This window comes from Dipteris shenzhenensis, chromosome 5, assembly GCF_047967505.1.
Source record: "Dipteris shenzhenensis isolate YYH24624 ecotype China chromosome 5, Dip_SZ_1.0, whole genome shotgun sequence".
In the NCBI taxonomy this organism is placed as follows: Eukaryota; Viridiplantae; Streptophyta; class Polypodiopsida; order Gleicheniales; family Dipteridaceae; genus Dipteris; species Dipteris shenzhenensis.
The window spans coordinates 61,612,691-61,627,666 of record NC_141600.1 but is presented as its reverse complement, the minus strand read 5'-3'; the positions used below and the strand labels follow the sequence as shown (position 1 = coordinate 61,627,666).

The window sequence follows — 14,976 nt, the reverse complement described above, 5'->3', positions numbered from 1 at the left end:
AAGGGAAAATCATTCGAGGAGGATATGTTATGCACATGGCTGCTTGATTCGAAGAGGTGAATATCCCTAGCTTTCTTTTTCGCTTCTTTTAATCAAGTACTTCTTATGCTAACGAGTTAAATTGGGGAATCCGACTGTTTAATCAAAACAAGGCATTGCGATGGTCCTTGCGGATGTTGACGTAATGTGATTTCTGCCTAGTTCTCTGAATGTCAAAGTGAAGAAATTCAACCAAGCACAGGTAAACGGCGGGAGTAACTATGTCTCTCTTAAGGTAGCTAAATGCCTCATCATCTAATTAGTGACGTGCATGAATGGATTAACGAGATTCCCACTATCCCTATCTACTATCTAGTGAAACCATAGCCAAGGGAACGGGCTTGGAAGAATCAGCGGGGAAAGAAGACCTTGTTGAGCTTGACTCTAGTCCGACTTTGTGAAATGACTTGAGAGGTGTAGAATAAGTGAAGCTTCTGGTGCAAGTGAAATACCACTACTTTTAACGTTATTTTACTTACTCCGTGAGGTGGAGGTGGGGCTCGGCCCCTGCTTCTGGTCAAGGCGCATCTACGCGCCGATCCAGGCGGAAGACATTGTCAGGTGGGGAGTTTGGCTGGGGTGACACATCTATTAAAAGATAATGCAAGTGTCCTAGGATGAGCTCAATGAGAATAGAAATCTCGTGTGGAACAAAAGGGTAAAAGCTCATTTGATTTTGATTTTCAGTACGAATACAAACTATGAAAGCATGGTCTATCAATCCTTTAGTGTTTCGGAATTTGAAGCTAGAGGTGTCAGAAAAGTTACCATAAGGATAACTGGCTTGTGGGAGCCAAGCATTCATAGCGACGTTGCTTTTGATCCTTCGATGTCGGCTCTTCCTATCATTACGAAGCAGAATTCGCCAAGTGTTGGATTGTTCACCCACAAATAGGGAACATGAGCTGGGTTTAGACCGTCGTATGACAGGTTAGTTTTACCCTACTGATGAGCGGTGCTGCAATAGTAATCCAACTTAGTACGAGAGGAACCGTTGATTCACATAATTGGTCATTGCACTTGGTTGAAAAGCTAGTGGCGCGAAGCTACCATGTCTACCTACCTGCAAACTAGTTTAGGGTTTAGGCAACTCTACACCCTAAAAACCTAAGTCATGAACCCTAAACCCCGAAACACTAAACCCTAAAAACAATGAACCCTAAACCCTAAGCCATGAACCCTAAACCCCGAAACACTAAACCCCTCAAAACACTTAACCCTAAACCCTAAAACGTAAACACTAAACCCTAAACCTTAAATCCCTAAACCCTAAAACCCTAAAACACAAAACCCTAAATCCTAAAATCCTAAAACCCTAAACCCTAAACTATCACAAACCCTAAACCCTAAGCCGTGAATCCTAAACCCTAAAGAATAAGTGATAGCATTAACTCTTGAACGAAAGAGAGGCTCTATTGCTAAGATGAAACATCTGTAATGAATGTAGGAGTATCCCTAAACCCGAAACCCTAAACCCTAAAACCCTAAACCCTAATCCCTAAAACCCTAAATCCTAAATCCTCAAAAACCCTAAATCCTTAACCTTAAACCCTCAAAAACCCTAAACCCTAAGCTGTGAACCCTAAAACCCTAAACCCTAGACCCTGCAAACTGGTTTAGGGTTCAGGGTTCAGGCTTCAAGGTTCAAGGTTCAGGGGTTGAGGGTTCAGAGTTTAGGGTTTAGGAGTTAGGAACCCTAAAAACACTGAACCCTAAACCCTAGGTCGTGAATCCTAAATCCCAAAACACTAAACCCTAAACCCTAAGCAATGAACCCTAAATCCCAAAACCCGAAACCCTAAAAACACTCAACCCTAAACCCTACACCCTAAACCCTAGATCTTAAACCCTAAACCCTAAACCCTAAAACCCTAAAGCCTAAACCCTAAACCCTAAACCCTAAAAACCCTCAGAAAACCTAAACCCTAAATCCTAAATCCTAAAACCCTAAACCCTAAACCCTAAAAACCCTCGAAAACCCTAAACTTTAAATCCTAAACCCTCAAAAATCCTAAACCCTAAATCCTAAAACCCTAAAAACCCTCAAAAATCCTAAAAAATCCTAAACCCTAAACCCTTAACCCGGAACCCTGAACCCTAAATCCTAAACCCTAAACCCTAAACCCTAAAACCAAAAAACCATCTGAAACCCAAAAAACCCTAAACCCTAAACCCTAAAACCCTAAAACCCTAAAGCCTAAAAACCCTCAGAAACCCAAAAAACCAAAAAACCCTCAGAAACCTAAAAAACCTTAGAAACCCTAAACCGGTTTAGGGTTTAGGGTTTTAGGATTTTAGGGTTTAGGGTTTTGGGTTTTGGGGTTTGGGGTTCGGGGTTTAGGGGTTAGGGGTTAGGGTTTAGGGTTTAGGGTTTAGGGTTTGGGTTTTAGGGGTTAGGGAAGGATGGGTGCTAGGTGGAAGGAACAATGGGGAGATAGGAAGACGTAGATCTGAAAAGAGAAAACTAAACAAAGTAAGAGCGAGAACCCATGATGATGCCGAGGGGTAAGGAGAAGATGAAATCGAGAGACGAAGCGTGAATGAAACAGATGTAGACAGGAAAGTCGGTAGGAGGAGAGGTGCGTAAAAACGGGGAAGACCAGTCGGGGGCGAAGAACAGGACGTAAGAGATGGAGAACGGTGGAACAAACAAAGGCATGAAGGAAAACTGAAAATAGGAAACTGAGAGTAAGGGAGTTTCAAGCAAGGAGGCTTGAAAGCTAGATATGTTGCAAAAAAACTGAGGATACAAGAGCTCTCAAAGGCAGACTTTGCCTACAAATGAGCCAAGGATGCTCTTATATAGGAAAAGACAAAGTGGAGGGATGAGCTGTAATCCACTCTGAGTTGTCATGAGTGGAGGTTGAGCTGTAATCCACTCTGAGCTGTCATCCATTTGTTTGTACAATGAAAAGATATGGAAAAGACATAAAGGTGAAGGTCTTACTCAAATATGAGCAGTGTCTAGTCACTTTATGAATTTTATTTAATTTTGTACAAGCGTCATGATGATGGTCTTATCCAATTGAGGACAGTGTCTAATCACCATGACTGAGACATAGGACTTCTGGTTGTTCAGTATCAAGTGGAAGTAGTAATCCGCCATTGTGAATGTCCCAATAAGGTGCTCCTTCACGGGAGAGCATGTCTGGGAGCACATTTGAGGAGCCTTTTTTCCATTCTACTTTGAAATCATACATGGTAAAGAATTCCTGCCAGCGAGCTAAGCGTCCCTTGCCAATCTGTTTATCAATTCGATGGGTATAGAACGTCTTGAAGTTCTGGTTGTCAGTGCGGATGAGGAATTCTTTATTTAAGATAAAGAGTTCTAGCTTTTGAATTGCCCTTTTGACTGCTAGAATTTCTTTCTCAATTGAATGGTAATTGAGCTCAACGCCTTGAAAAGTTCCTGATCGATAGGCACATACAACTTCTTCAGTGGGTGTCTTTTCAAGTAAGACTGCTCCCCAGAAATGGTCAGATGCATCTGTTTCAATTACCAGCTGTCTTGTGGCTGATGGAATGGTGAGAGATGGTAATTGTTAAACCTTTTCTTTGATGTGTTGCACTGCTTCTCTTTGGGGTGGTCCCCATGTCGGGCCATCTTTTCTGAGACAGAGTTGGAGAAGATGCCGACGATCTCGGGCCAACTGTTTATAAAAACGGGATATGTAATTGAGAAATCCTAGGAACCTTTGGAGTTGAGTTTGATCCCTGATTTCATCTGGAAATGCAAGAAGGGCCTTCAAGACATGTTGCTACATTTGAATATTACCCTTGTGGATGTGGACTCCTAAGAACTCAATCGTTTCTTGGCCAAGGGTGATTTTTTTGGCAGAAAGGGCCAACCCTTTGGATTTGATGAGATCATACACAATTTGGAGATGGCGGAGATGTGGATGGACATCCTTGCTGTACACTAGTATGTCATCAATATAAACTAAACAAAAGAAGATGCTGACTGAATATGGAATCCATGAACTTCTGAAATTCTACAAGAGCGGTTTTGAGATGGAAAGGGAGTACATTCCATTGATGGAATCCCTGAGGAACGACAAATCCTGTTTTATGACGATCATTAGGATTAAGACCCACTTGCCAGAACCCTGCCTTGAGGTTGAACTTCGAGAAGATTGTAGCACCAGAAATTTTTTGCATAAGATATTCTTTGTTAGGAATCGGATAAGAAACGGACACAAGACATTTGTTTCGTGGCTTGTAATTTATGACAAGGTGCTTCTTACCCCTCTTCTGTTAAGAGTGTTTATTTACATAGAATGCCGCTGCTGCCCACTAAGAGCAGGACAGTTCAATGCCCAGAGCAGGACGGTTCACTGAGACCCATATCCAAGAGTTCTTGGATTTCTTGGTTGCACAATTGTCGGTCGGCTTGGGAAAACCCATATGGACTTTCTTTGAATGGTTTGGAGTTTTCCCGAAGAGGGAGGTCGACTTGATGCTGGACTCAGGGGGGTCACTATGTATAAACCCTCTATATCACGTGTGTTCAAGGCCTATATTTAAAGTCCCTTATCTGTAAAAAATTTCATTAATAAAATGTACCCCTTTTCTCTACAAATCTGTAAATTTTTTCCAAAACTGTTTTAAATAGTCCCTTATGTATATTTATTTCTGTAAAATTTAGAAATAAAAAAAATCCTTCTATTGAACTCACGTGATAGGGTTACATATGATGAGTGACCCCCCCGAGATGCTGGAACACTTTCTTGAAAGCCGAAGGTGAGTCACTGCTGCAATCACGAATTAACTTTTGTTGCATATCCTGCAATGCTGTCATCATATGAAGAGTATGAATAGTTTAGCGGAGCTGCTTACTGTTTTCTACCTGGAGGAGGCTATTGATGTAGTCGTTGAGCTCAGCTCCTTGAAGGGGTTGTTGAGCATCTTGAGGGCTAAATGACTCGGCAAGATTTGGAGAGGCATCTGGAGTAGAATCATATTCGGGTGGAGGTTTGACATATTGGAGGTCAACTGGAGAAGAACACTGTCGAACACTCTCTAGGTCCTCTTGAAATGGCTTGAGGATACGCTTGAGAGATTCCCTTGCAGGGATATGTACCAAGACGTTATTTATGGTAAGGACCATCTCTTTAGTAGAAAACCCGAATGGGAGATGTTGGTTGAGAAAAGCATCACCAATGACCAGATCTACCCCTTGGGATTCCAACTGATAGAAACTAATAGTGGTGGAATGCCCAGCCAGAGTGATAGGAATTTCTGATGCATACCTCTTGCATGCAATAAGCCTGCCACCCATTGTCGAACCACGCATCTGATCCTAGGTCTCAAGTTGTTGCCAAGAAGAAGCAGGAAGAGCTCGATATTTGTAGATGTTGAATCCAGAATCCAGACCCTGTGTCGAATAAAGCAATCAAATTATAAGAAGGTACCCCTGGGGGTTTGAGCTGAACTTTTACCAACCAATTTTTCATAGGATTTTGGACTGCTGGTGCTGGCCACGAAAAGAAATCTTGAAGAGATAACACATTTGGAACTGGTGCAGTATAGAGCTTGCAGTGAGTCAAATGTTCACCAACCTTATGATCCAATGATTCGATGGAGTTTTGAAGCTTGGCACAATTGTCAGTGATCGTCTTTAGGTGGATATATGAAGCCCATCAATACTGATGCCAAGGCTCTCAAATTGGTCAAAATAGGGGGGTCGTTGAGGAGATTGGATCAGAGGAGCACGGGCAGAGAGAGTGGTGACTGGGAATTTCCAAAAAGGGGGAGGAAGAAAGTTAGGGGAGGAGTCATGTACACTGTGGAGAGGCCGAAAGACCGAAGGTTCGGAATAGAAATCTACTGAAGGTAATCTTCTACTTGGAGAAGGAGCAAAGGATGAATCAGAAAGATCTTCGGACGTATGTAAATCAAAAGATGGAAGATTTCATTGGGAAAACCTAGGATGTCGGCCGCAACCTCGACTGTGACCACGGGAATTGCTGCGACCGAAAGCTGGAGCAAAAACCTCTAGGAGAGGAGGTTCTTCTGGGGCTGTGGAAATCTCAATATCAACACGGAAAGGTTGTCATCGGTGAGGAAGATTCATCAGGCTATATACATTGGGGTCGTCATCTTTGGATGCTGGACGAGCATGTATCTGGCAATGAAGACATTCTGGAGTATCGGATTCAAAACATTCTAGAAGAGACTCATCAGATTCACCTTGGGAAATGACTTCCCATTGTTCGGGGTGTGCTACCATTGCGAAGAAACCTTTCAGTTGTTTTTGCTGTGGATTGCAAGGCTTCTCATGACAGTCACGAGCAAAGTGGCCTTTCTTGCCACAGATAAAACATCCTATAGATTTGTTTTGTTGGAAAGTGCGGCGGCGAAGAAAAAGTTGAGGCCTTCTAGAGTAGCGATGATGCCATCAGAGCTTTCGAATTTTAGGAAAGTTCGAGGACCCACATAAACATTTAGAAGGGCGAGATTTCGATGAATGGGATCGCCGGGGAGGACGACCATAACTAGAACCTGGAGGGCAAAAATTCTAATGACCCACAAACTGTTCACATATGGCCGGTGAAACAATACCAACCTTTTTAAGCTTGCACCAGAGAGTGTATTCTGTACATTGTCGACGGATATATACTTGGACCATCTGGAATAGGTTAGCAAAAGTATAATCTGTGACTGTCTTATGGATTTCAGTCGGTTGATTGTCAATGTTGACAATCTTTGTCTGCGCTTCGATGACCATCATGACTGCTTCTCCAAGTTGGTACGGTAAGTTGTACAGGTAATGATGCTTTGCTACGGTGTCAGAAAAAATGCCTGCTATATAAACCAGCTGTTGCACATGTGCATTGTAGGCTTCCAACTGAAAAAGATCGCATAGCTTGAGAGCAAAAAATTCATTTGTTGCCTGGGCATGATCATCCGTGAAAGTAGGAAGAAACTGATTGGAGATTGCGGCTATAAGGGAATCTGGGGCATTAGGTTGATTATTGGCATCAGCACTTGCAAAGATTTGCTCTTTGGATTCATCCATCTTTCAAGCGTCCTTGGTTCAAACTCCCTTGTTCTCAGTTTCCTATTTTCAGTTTTCCGTCATGCCTTTGTCTGTTCCACCATTCTCCATCTCTTACATCCTGTTCTTCACCCCCGATTGGTCTTCCCCATTGTTACGCACCTCTCCTCCTACCGACTTTCCTGTCTACGTCCGTCTCCCGATTTCGTCTTCTCCTTACCCCTCGACATCATCATGGGTTCTCGCTCTTACTCCATTTAGTTTTCTCTTTTCAGATCTACGTCTTCCTATCTCCCCATTGTTCCTTCCACCTAGCACCCATCCTTCTTGGTATCAGAACCCATCCTTCTTACTCCCCACGAGATTGATTCTTTTCAGTCTTCTAGATATAAATATATGCATTATGGATGCTTTATCCTAGATATAGAACCGCTTTTTTGCATGGGTGTAAATCGTACTTGCATGGTTAGTTTGGTAAATACTCGCCACTATAATATTAAAGATGCCCGCATAGGACTCATCCATGGTAGCCTTAATCGAGAGCCTGTTTATACAGTAGTCTATCCTAATTTCAAGATGTCTCTCACGGACCCCCACTTGTCCACTGCTCTGCGTTTGTACGTCCAGATTAAAGGTCTAGCCATGAAGCCAAAATCAGAGCACTGTGCTATCCATGTCTGTTCTGTGAATTACTTAGTGTCTACCATTAATCCCATCCCTCGCCATGTCATTGCTAATGATGAATGTATTATCTATGGAAAAACTAATGCAGAAGTGACCAGGTTCCATTTCGATGCTCTGCCTATGCCAGAAGAGTGGGAAATGGATTATCAGCAAGTCTCGGACGAAGCCTCCTCCTTTTCCAAAATGCCTATGTTTTAGGTCGAGGATGCTCCAACAAAATCGGTGGTTCGCTGTCGCACCCCAAGTGAAAAGGGTAAGCGTGTTATGCGTTTATCTTTCCCATCAACCTCTCATGTTTCTATTGTCGGAATCCCTGATGAGAGCCGAACTAGTGCCTCCGATGCTGCTCCTAATCTCTCCCCTGACAAAGTTGAATCTATCAGAGATTGGGTAACTTCTACAACTGTATCCCGATTTCCTACTGATGCCAGTCTATAGTGTTGCCGCTCTACTACCATAAAGCCGCCTGTACAGTCGCATTCCAATTTTGATAATATCACTGCATCGGTTGATCGCATATATCCAATGATGATGCTCCGACCTGTCAAGTGGCCATAGTCTAAAGGATTTCAGGTAACAACTGAAGATGGTTTACTGAAGTCTGTTCATGCCCCTTATGCCCTAACAGACAAAGATGACCATAGCATGCCTGTCGACCTGGGGGATTCACTCTTCATTAAAGGGGGACGTCACCCCTTATGCCCTAACAGACAAAGATGACCATAGCATGCCTGTCGAGGGCCTGTCAAGCAGCAGTAGTTGAATTGGTGCAATTCGCACAACCTTGCTACTCAGGTATGTTTGGATGCTTGCCATTCAGCCCTGTATGATTTACAACTTGCTGTGGGCAAACTAGATCATAGTATCCACATAGTGCTAGATGAACTGTAGCAACTTCGAAAGAGCCATGCATCCTCTTCAACCCGATCTGTATATAAGTCATTTCCTCCATCATTACCCCCCTCTTCGGCTAGTCCCCTCATAGAGCCCTGCTATCCTTCCAAAGCTCCCAGTCTTATGTTTTGGCCCCAGTTTTCTGATTCTATCGAAATGGTTGACTCTCCTTATGCAGTAGTTGATTCTCCTCTTGAAACGACAGACTGGTGGGCTGACACCCATCACCCAATCTCTCGAGCATTTTGCATTGATGAATGAGATATGCTACAGGAGGATAGAGATGATCTCCACCAATTCCAACCTCTACCCCCTCATATGGAAATACCTCCGCCATTGCCCACTTCATCGCCTCCTTCTCCACCACCGCTCCCAAAATCTCCATTTCCATCTCCGCTAGTTTCTCCCCGAGCTTCCTCCGTTAATTCCTTTGGAAAGCAAGGAGGCTTAAAAGCTGGATATATTGCAAAAAAACTGAGGATACAAGAGCTCTCGGAGGTAGACTCTACCTACAAATGAGCCAAGGATGCTCTTATTGTAGGAAAAGGCAAAGTGGAGGGATGAGCTGTAATCCACTCTGAGCTATCATGAGTGGAGGTTGAGCTGTAATCCACTCTGAGTTGTCATCCATTTGTTTGTACAATGAAAAGATATGGAAAAGACATAAAGGTGAAGGTCTTACTCAAATATGAGCAGTGTCTAGTCACTTTATGAATTTTATTTAATTTTGTACAAGCATCATGATGAAGGTCTTATCCAATTGAGGACAGTGTCTAATCACCATGACTGAGACATAGGACTTCTGGTTGTCCAGTATCAAGTGGAAGTAGTAATCCGCCATTGTGAATGTCCCAATAAGGTGCTCCTTCACGGGAGATCATGTCTGGGAGCATATTTGAGAAGCCTTTTTTCCATTCTACTTTGAAATCATACATGGTAAAGAATTCCTACCAGTGAGCTAAGCATCCCCTGCCAATCAGTTTATCAATTCGACAGGTATAGAACGTCTTGAAGTTCTGGTTGTCGGTGCAGATGAGGAATTCTTTATTTAAGATAAAGAGTTCTAGCTTTTGAATTGCCCTTTTGACTGCTAGAATTTCTTTCTCAATTGAATGGTAATTGAGCTCAGCGCCTTGAAAAGTTCCTGACCGGTAGGCACATACAACTTCTTCAGTGGGTGTCTTTTCAAGTAAGACTGCTCCCCAGAAATGGTCAGATGCATCTGTTTCAATTACCAGCTATCTTGTGGCTGATGGAATGGTGAGAGATGGTAATTGTTGAACCTTTTCTTTAATGTGTTGCACTGCTTCTATTTGGGGTGGTCCCCATGTCAGGCCATCTTTTCTCAGATAGAGTTGGAGAAGATGCCGACGATCTCGGGCCAACTGTTTATAAAAAGAGGATATGTAATTGAGACATCCCAGGAACCTTTGGAGTTGAGTTCAATCCCTGATTTCATCTGGAAATGCAAGAAGGGCCTTCAAGACATGTTGCTGCATTTGAATATTACCCTTGTGGATGTGGACTCCTAAGAACTCAATCATTTCTTGGCCAAGGGTGATTTTTTTGGCAAAAAGGGCCAACCCTTTGGATTTGATGAGATCATACACAATTTGGAGATGGCGGAGATGTGAATGGACATCCTTGTTGTACACTAGTATGTCATCAATATAAACTAAACAAAAAGAATGATGCTGACTGAATATGGAATCCAAGAACTTTTGAAATTCTACAGGAGTGGTTTTGGGACCAAAAGGGAGTGCATTCCAGTGATAGAATCCCTAAGGAACGACAAATCCTGTTTTATGACGATCATTAGAATTAAGACCGACTTGCCAGATCCCTGCCTTGAGGTCGAACTTCGAGAAGATTGTAGCACCGGAAATTTTTTGCATAAGATATTCTTTGTTAGGAATCGGATAAGAAACGGACACAAGACATTTGTTTAGTGGCTTGTAATTTATGACAAGGCGCTTCTTACCCCTCTTCTGCCTGGAGTGTTTATTTACATAGAATGCCACTGCTGCCCACTCAGAGCAGGACGGTTCAATGAGACCCATATCCAAGAGTTCTTGGATTTCTTGGTTGCACAATTGTCGGTCAGCTTGGGTAAACCCATATGGACTTTCTTTGAATGGTTTGGAGTTTTCCCGAAGAGGGAGGTCGACTTGATGCTGGAACACTTTCTTGAAAGTTGAAGGTGAGTCACTGCTGCAATCACGAATGAACTTCTGTTGCATATCCTGCAATGCTATCATCATATGAAGAGTATGAACAGTTCAGCGGAGCTCCTTACTATTTTCTACCTGGAGGAGGCTGTTGATATAGTCATCGAGCTCAGCTCCTTGAAGGGGTTGTTGAGCGTCTTGAGGGCTAAATGACTCGGTAAGATTTGGAGAGGCATCTGGAGTAGAATCATATTCGGGTGGAGCTTTGACATATTGGAGGTCAACTGGGGAAGAACACTATCGGACAACCTCTAGGTCCTCTTCAAATGGCTTGAGGACACGCTTGAGAGATTCCCTTGCAAGGATATGTACTCGGGGGGGTCACTATGTATAAACCCTCTATATCACGTGCGTTCAAGGCCTATATTTAAAATCCCTTATCTGTAAATTTTTTCATTAATAAAATGTACCCCTTTTCTATACAAATCTGCAAATTTTTTCCAAAACTATTTTAAATAGTCCCTTATGTATATTTATTTCTGTAAATTTTAGGAATAAGAAATATCCTTCTGTTGAACTCACGTGATAGGGTTACATATGATGAGTGACCCCCCCGAGGATATGTATCAAGACGTTATTTATGGTAAGGACCATCTCTTTAGTAGAAAACCCAAATGGGAGATGTTGGTTGAGAAAAGCATTACCAATGACCAGATCTACCCCTTGGGATTCCAACTCATAGAAACTAATAGTGGTGGAATGCCCAGCCAGAGTGATAGGAATTTTTGATGCATACCTCTTGCATGCAATAAGCCCGCCACCCATTGTTGAACTACGCATCTGATCCTGGGTCTCAAGTTGTTGCCAAGAAGAAGCAGGAAGAGCCCGATATTTGCAGATGTTGAATCCAAACCCTGTGTCGACTAAAGCAATCAAATTATAAGGAGGTACCCCCGAGGGTTTGAGCTGAACTTTTACCAACCAATTTTTCATAGGATTTTGGACTATTGGTGCTAGCCACGAAAAGAAATCTTGAAGAGATAACACATTTGGAACTGGTTCAGTATAGAGCTTGCACTGAATCAAATGTTCACCAACCTTATGATCCAATGATTCGATGGAGTTTTGAAGCTTGGCACAATTGTCAGTGATCGTCTTTAGGTGGATACGAAGCCCATCAATACTGATGCCAAGGCTCTCAAATTGGTCAAAACAGGGGGTCATTGAGGAGATTGGATCAGAGGAGCAGGGGCAGAGAGTGGTAACTGGGGATTTCGAATAAGGGGGAGGAAGAAAGTTAGGGAAGGAGTCATGTACACTATGGAGAGGCCGAAAGACCGAAGGTTCGGAATAGAAATCTGTTGAAGGTAATCTTCCACTTGGAGAAGGAGCAAAGGATGAATCAAAAAGATCTTCGAATGTATGTAAATCAAAAGATGGAAGATTTCATTGGGAAAACCTAGGATGTCAGCTGCGACCTCGACTGTGACCATGGGAATTGCTACGACCAAAAGCTGGAGCAAAAACCTCTGGGAGAGGAGGTTCTTCTAGAGGCTCTCCATCAGAACTTCCTGAGGAAATCTCGATATCAACAAGGAAAGGTTGTCGTCGGTGAGGAAGATTCATCAGGCTATATACATTGGGGTCGTCATCTTTGGATGCTGGAAGAGCATGTATCTGGCAAGGAAGACATTCTAGAGTATCGGATTCAGAACATTCTAGAAGAGACTCATCAGACTCACCTTGGGAAATGACTTCCCATTGTTCGGGGTGTGCTACCATTGTGAAGAAACGTTTCAGTTGTTTTTGCTGTGGATTGCGGGGCTTCTCATGATAGTCATGAGCAAAGTGGCCTTTCTTGCCACAGATAAAACATCCCTGTAGATTTGTTTTGTTGGAAAGAGCGGCGGCGAAGAAAACGTTGAGGCCTTCTAGAGTAGTAAAGATGCCATCGGAGCTTTCAAATTTTAGGAAAGTTCGAGGACCCACATGAACATTTAGAAGGGTGAGATTTTGATGAATGGGATCGCCGGGGAGGACGACCATAACTAGAACCTGGAGGGAAAAAATTCTGATGACCCACAAATTATTCACATATGGCCGGTGAAACAATACCAACCTTTTTAAGCTTGCACCAGAGAGTGTATTCTATACATGAGTGTATTCTATACATTGTCGACGGATATATACTTGGACCATCTTGAATAGGTTAGCAAAAGTATAATCCACGACTGTCTTATGGATTTCAGTCGGTTGATTGTCAATGTTGACAATCTTTGTCTACGCTTTGATGACCATCATGACTGCTTCTCCAAGTCGGTGTAGTAAGCTGTACAGGTAATGACGCTTTGCTGCGGTGTCAGAAAAAATGCCAGCTCTATAAACCAGGTTGCACATGTGCATTGTAGGCTCCAAACTGAAAAAGATCGCATAGCTTGAGAGCAAAAAATTCATTTGCTGCCTGGGTACGATCATCCGTGAAAGTAGGAAGAAACTGATTGGAGATTGTGGCTATAAGGGAATCCGGGGCATTAGGTTGATTATTGGCATCAGCACTTGCAAAGATTTGCTCTTTGGATTCATCTAATAAGAACTCCCACCAATTAGCAATAACACCGGTGAAACCTTTTGTGGTTTCAACTGCTGCATCTCTTGGATTCCATCTATAGATCGTGACTAATGACATCATGTGTTCGTAGAATATTTTGAGAATATCCTTCATTGCCTATGGTGAGACCGCATCAATATTTAAAATATAACTAGGGAAGGATTTGTGCTGAAGCCATTTCTGCAGATCAGTTTGCTCATCAAGGTCACCATCAATGAAGTGAGTTTGGAGTTCACCTCTCACGAATTTAGATCCAAGCCCACCAAAAAATGATGTGCGCTTGCCTCGCCATTGCTCCCGAGGGGGCTGTTGTGAGGTGGATGCTTGGGGTGGATCTTCTTCCATAGGCTCCAGTTTAATTCCAAAGTTCATATAGAGAATGGGACAAACTCCCTTGTTCTCAATTTCCTATTTTCAGTTTTCCTTCATGCCTTTGTCTGTTCCACCGTTCTCCATCTCTTATGTCCTGTTCTTCACCCCCGACTGGTCTTCCCCATTGTTACGCACCTCTCCTCCTACCGACTTTCCTGTCTATGTCTGTTTCATTCACGCTTCGTCTCCCGATTTCATCTTCTCCTTACCCCTCGGCATCATCATGAGTTCTCGCTCTTACTCTGTTTAGTTTTCTCTTTTCAGATCTACGTCTTCCTATCTCCCCATTGTTCCTTCCACCTAGCACCCATCCTTCTTGGTATCAGAACCCATCCTTCCCTAACCCCTAAACCCTAAACCCCAAACCCTAAAACCTAATTCCTAAACCCTAACCCCTAACCCCTAACCCCTAAACCCCAAACCCCAAACCCCAAAACCCTAAACCCTAAACCCTAAAATCCTAAAACCCTAAACCCTAAACCCTAAACCGGTTTAGGGTTTCTTAGGTTTTTTGGGTTTCTGAGGGTTTTTTTGTTTTTTGGGTTTTTGAGGGTTTTTAGGCTTTAGGGTTTTAGGGTTTAGGGTTTAGGGTTTTTTGGGTTTTTGAGGGTTTTTTGGTTTTAGGGTTTAGGGTTTAGGGTTTAGGGTTTAGGGTTTCGAGTTTAGGGTTTAGGGTTTAGGGTTTTTAGGGTTTAGGGTTTCTGAGGGTTTCTGAGGGTTTTTAGGGTCTAGGGTTTAGGGTTTTAGGATTTAGGATTTAGGGTTTAGGTCTTCTGAGGGTTTTTAGGGTTTAGGGTTTAGGCTTTAGGGTTTAGGGTTTAAGATCTAGAGTCTAGGGTGTAGGGTTTAGGGTTGAGTGTTTTTAGGGTTTAGGGTTTTGGGATTTAGGGTTCATTGCTTAGGGTTTAGGGTTTAGTGTTTTGGGATTTAGGGTTCACGGCCTAGATTTTAGGGTTCAATGTTTTTAGGGTTCCTAAACCCTAAACCCTAAACCCTAAACCTTGAACCCCTGAACCTTGAACCCTGAAGCCTGAACCCTGAACCCTAAACCAGTTTGCAGGGTTTAGGGTTTAGGGTTTTAGGGTTCACGGCTTAGGGTTCAGGGTTTTTGAGGGTTTAAGGTTAAGGATTTAGGGTTTTTGAGGGTTTAGGATTTAGCATTTTAGGGATTAGGGTTTAGGGTTTTAGGGTTTAGGGTTTAGGGTTTAGGGATA

General features: G+C 42.9%; 1 pseudogene; it reads left to right on the top strand.

The window, feature by feature from the left end:
• Window positions 1-384: 384 nt before the first annotated feature.
• On the top strand, window positions 385-1,254 carry LOC147902284 (25S ribosomal RNA; annotated as a pseudogene; the record flags this gene model as incomplete).
• Between the last annotated feature and the right edge of the window lie 13,722 nt (window positions 1,255-14,976).